The sequence below is a fragment of the Asparagus officinalis genome, chromosome 8, assembly GCF_001876935.1.
Source record: "Asparagus officinalis chromosome 8, Aspof.V1, whole genome shotgun sequence".
NCBI lineage: Eukaryota > Viridiplantae > Streptophyta > Magnoliopsida > Asparagales > Asparagaceae > Asparagus > Asparagus officinalis.
Window position 1 is genome coordinate 103,637,264 of NC_033801.1, and position 5,833 is coordinate 103,643,096.

The 5,833-nt window shown below is 34.3% G+C and overlaps 1 non-coding gene across 1 annotated transcript; it reads left to right on the forward strand.

Annotated features, from left to right (window-relative positions):
• On the forward strand, window positions 2,410-2,490 carry TRNAS-AGA. Its single transcript has one exon. It is a non-coding gene; the product is annotated as a tRNA-Ser (tRNA).

Consider the following 5,833-nt stretch of genomic DNA (forward strand, 5'->3'; position numbering starts at 1 on the left):
CAATAAGGCATACGTGGTCATTACCCATAAGCATGACATCCCCTCTTTCCAACTCCTCAAAGCTGGAGAACCAATCCCTCCTAGGGTAAATGTGATATGTAGTTCCCGAATCCATCACCCACTCCGTTGAATTAGCATAGCAAACCGATGGTAGTGTAGGACACGAATAGTCTAAAGAATCTGAATCTGAATGCTCATCAATAGCTTTTGTAACATTCACTTCTGAAGCTTATACAACTTTTCCCTTATTCTTCCCGGCTTTTTCCTTCTACTTTGGGCAGTCAATCTTCCAATGTCCTTCTTTATAATACCGATATTGGTTTCTACCAACACTCTTATAGGAACTCCTATTCTTTGACTTTGAGCGGTTGAACTTGCGACGGTTTGGATCTCGGCCTCGAACAGCTAATGCATCTCCTGATGCCTTCTCGGAGGGTTCACCATCACTCTTGCTCAACTCATAATTCACCAAAGCTGAGGTCACCTCCTTGTAGCTAACAGTAGTTCTTTCATTGATCATAGTTAGAACGAACATACCATAACCATCTTCCGGCAACGAACACAAAAGTAACATCGCATTGTCTTCATCCTCAACCATGATATCCACATTGGTCATATCTGAAAGTAGCTTCGTGAAATTATTGACATGCTCCCTGATGGAAACTCTCCTCTTCATCTTAAACTGGTAAAACCTCTTCTTCAAGTGAAGACGATTCTTAATGCTCTTAGTAAGATACTTCTCATTGAGTGTTTGCCACATTCTCTTTGCCGATGCCTCGTTCATAACATCATAAATAAGATCCGGCGTCAAGCATGACCGAATAACTCCATAAGCCCTACTATTCATCTTCTTCTAAACCTTATCCTCTATGTCTTCGGGTTTCTCTTGTAACTCAAGAGTCTCCTCCAAATTCAGTGCATCCAAGGCGTCCATTACCTGACACCTTCACAATCTGAAATTAATCTTATCGTCGAACTTCAGAACATCAATCTTCGTGTTATTGATGGATAGACTCTGTATCGCTTTCGTAAGAGACGAACCTGCTTCTCCCATGTTATCGATCTAACTCTTCAGATAGGAATTGTTCACCGAATCATTCGAACAAGCCTGAATATCTGATACCAATTATTGTGCGCGGCGGAAGCCTCGAAGCTACACGAACAAGAAAAAGAGATAAATCACAACTAATAAGCCAAACACAATACCACAGCAAGACAACGAGTTTAACGTGGTTCGGTACATCCACGGGGTAATGAGGGGGGAGTTCTTACTATTAGAAATCAAGAGAATACAAATAGAGTTACAAATCTCACCGACCAAACCCTAAAACAAAGCTCTAGATCTCTCACAAATCTCCCACAATTGGATGCAGCAATCCTCTCCTAAAGACTGCTAAAAACGTCCTTACTTAATCCTAACTAATCAGGATTAAAATTATATATCAGCTCCAAAACAAACCGGTCAAATAACTAACCCAACTGCAAACCCACTACGCGGTCGACCGTGACGGTCAACCGTGCAGGTATCACGGTCGACCGCGGCGGGCGACCGAACACCCCCGACAAAGAAAAAATCAATTACAGGAAACCCACAGTCGACCGCGACGATCGACCGAACCAATTCCCGAGAGTTAAATCGCCTACAGGGTCCGCGCGGTCGACCGCCTTCAGCTCCAGAGCCTTCTGCTCTCCTGTGCATGTTCGCGGTCGACCGCTGCTGACTCGCGGTCGACTGCCAGTCTGCCTGGCTAATTCATGCTAATTTCTTGAACTTCTCTCGCTACTTCTTCACTAGGGGCAAAAATGTAATACCAAATTAAACCCTAGCAAATTCTATTAACAACTAACTCCATTAAGTCCACAATCAAGATCGTGCTGCTGCAACTCCTTTGTTTTTTCATCAGAACCGCTATGCTGTATGATTTATGAGAGAAGAAGAAGAAAAGGTGAAGTATGCATCTGACTCCGGCCAGATAACAAGGTGAGTGATTAATGCAAACATCATGGTAGGCCTTAATGCACTCATGTTTCAAAATATATGCATTCATGATCTTCGGATCATGATAGGTGGATTTCTCCGCATGTTGCGACAATTGTTTTCACAAAAGAATAAAAAAGAGCTCGTAACCTTCATTCTCTTAACAATTCGCTTACGACACTCCTCCATGTTTGGTGCTATGCATGCGTCACGTTGGCATACTTGTAATATTTACATGAAATTTTACAATATTGAAATATAAAAAATGTTAGAAATAACTGCTGCAATTACGTTTGCAACTAGCTTTCAAGATCGAGTTACCTTCAGATCTTGATAAGTCATGGGTTGCAGAGCCTACAACTGAAGGCACACATGCAACTACAGCTGCAGATACAAATCCTATAATAACAACTATTACTTCATACCATTAAGTGGTCGTGCCGGAGTGGTTATCGGGCATGACTAGAAATCATGTGGGCTTGCCCGCGCAGGTTCGAATCCTGCCGACCACGCATTTTATTTAAATTTATATGCCTTCTTTCTCTATTTTGACAACTACAATTAGCACACTACACCATATTCTCACGGATTCTGACAAGTCTTCAAACGTACATTTAATCTTAAAAGGCCTTTTTCTAAATAGAAATTAATGGGATACAATTTTAAAGTGTAGTTAAATACTAGTACTAGAACAAACTTACATTTAATCTTAAAAGACCTTTTTTTAAATAGAAAATTTTATGGGATACAATTTTAAAGTGTTAGTTAAATACTAGTACTAGAATAAAATTATATAGTGTTAGTCAAATAAAACCATGCACTTTATTTTATTTTATTTGCATTCTTTCTCTATTTTGACAACTACTATTAGCACTCTGCACCATATTGTCACGGATTGACAAGTCTTCAAACTTACATTTGATCTTAAAGACCTTTTTCTAAATAGAAAATTTAATGGGATACAATTTTAAGGTGTTAGTTAATTACTAATACTAGAATAAAATTATGTAGTATTAGTCAAATAAAACCGTTACAAAAGTAGAATTGAGAAAATAGCAAAAAATTATCTCATTTTTGTTCATTTCGTTAATAAAAAATGCGCCCTCTAATCTCTCAAATTATCCCCATGTTTTAGCATAGAACTAGTTGGCAAAGAACTAGAACTCTCCTATTGCAATGGCCCCAAAATTTAATATCGAAGTGAGGCCTTGGAGATATATCAAAATTGGGCATGACCCGATGTAAGTGAACAAAAAAGAAAAAAAGGAAAAGAAAAGAAAAAAGAAAAAAAAGAAAAGAAAAGAAATGTATGATGGATTGTTGAGGGGGCTTTAGTAATGGGATTGAGGTTTTTCTTTTCTGTGTTATATTTTCTCAAAGATAAGACTATTCTTTATATAGAGGCTCGCCCTAGGCGCTGTCCATCCGGGCTGGCCCGGCCCGGCCCGGCAAAACCGGACCCGGACCCGGCCCGGGCTACCCCGGGCGGGTCCGGCCCGGCCCGACCGGGCCGGGCTGGTCCGCGCAGCCACCCGGCCCGGCCGCGATTTTTGTTTTTTTATTTTTTTTATTTTTTAAAAATTTATAAAAACAATAAAACATAAAAATTATATTTATATAATAGTATCATCATATATTTATACTTCTATATAAATATAATATATTATAGTAATATAAGTTTTATGTTTTATATATGTTATAGATATAATAAATATATATTTATACTTCTTATATGTATTTATACTATTATATAATATACTATATATCTACATAATAAGTTTAGTTTATATATTGTATATATAATATAGCTATATCCTAGAGAGAGAGAGACTATAATATATATATAAGAGAGAATATACTTATATTTATATATACTTATATTACTAGTAGCCCAAGTATTATGTCATTAATGATATGATATATGTATATATATATACACACATACACAGACACCACATATACATATATTATAACATAAACAAATTGTTGATAAATACTTATAGTAATGGACAAAACAAATTGTATTATACATAAAAACACACACACATATAAATACATATATCACACAATGATATTATACATATATAAGAGAAGTCATAACTTCATACATATTACTATATCATATATTATATATATATATAATATATTATTATATATATATAATTATATAAGAGATATATAAATAAATAAGAGGGAGTATACTGATATATACTTATCATTAAGAGAGTATACACTGTGTATATATATAAGTATACTTATACATATATTATATTATATAAGGAGAGGAATATACTTATATATACTTATTATAGTATACTATATATATATCTAGACATATTTATAATATATATAGAGAGAATATAGCTATATACTTATATACTAGAGAGAGAGTTATATATATATATATATACATTACATATATTATACATATATAAAGAGAGATATACATTGTAACTTATATATACTTTACATATATAACAGAGCCATATTTTATACATAATACTACTATCATAAGAGAGAGTATACTCTATATATAATTATATACTAGAGAGAGTATATATATATATATATATATACTATATTATATATATTGTATACTATATATACTTATACATATATTAACAGAGCATATTATACATATATATACTTATATAAGAAGAGTACTAACTTATATATAATATATACTAAGAGAGTATAGACTATAATATCATATATTTATATTTTTATAATAATATATATGATATATACTATATATATATATATATATTAGTATTACACAATTATATACACATATACATATATTTATATCTATAAGAAAATAAAAAAATAAAAAAAAAAACAAAAAAAATTAAAAAAATGCACTTGTTCAGGCCCCGGGCCGGGCCCGGACGTGGCTCGCCAACGGCGACCCGGGCCCGGGCTCCGGGCTTTTTGGACACCCCTAGCTGCGCCCCTCAAAGACTGCCTCAATATCTGAGAGATATATTCTCTCAAACAACCTTCAATTCATCATCCTCTCAAAAAAGTATTCTCTAGTTGAGCAAAAATTGGTTGAATTGGTCACTAATTTGAATGGGTTAAATGACATCTCCCACTTGACCAATTAAACCTAGTGATATGTCTCCCACTATTCGTGAGATCGGATGCTTCTTCTTACGATTACTCCCACTATTTGTAGAGAGTAACTCTTATTTTATTATTCATGAAATTTTACTTAGACTTATTTATTCCTAAGTCCCATCAAACTTACATGTTTGATAAATGATTCTGCTAGTATTCTTTTTGTTAAAGGATCAACAATTATATCTATATTAGGGATATGTCACTTTAACTTCTCCATTTTCTATAATATCTCGAATATAGTGACACTGGATTTCAATGTGTTTTCATTCAGAGCTATTCCCACAACTATTGATCAAGCTAATCACCGCTTGATTATCACAATAAATATCAATAGGTTCTTTTAACAAATTGAGATCTAAATCAATTAAAAACTATCTTATCTAGACAACATGTGTAGTTGAAATACTACAAACTATGTATTCAGCTTCTTGTATGTATCTAGCAACACACATTTGTTTCTTGCTACTTCGAGAAACAGATCCTCCTCCAAAGATGAGTAAGTGTCTCAAAATGGATTTTCCATCATCTTTATCACCTCCAAAATCAGCATCGGAGTAACCAAGAAGATCAAGTGAAGTTTCTTGATAAACTAATCTGTGAGTCAATGTACCTCTGATATACTTCATAATCCTTTTAACAACTTTCCAATGTGCTAGTCCTAGATCACTTTGATATCGACTAACCATATTACAGCATAAGCTAAATCAGGTCTGGTGCACAACATTGTATACA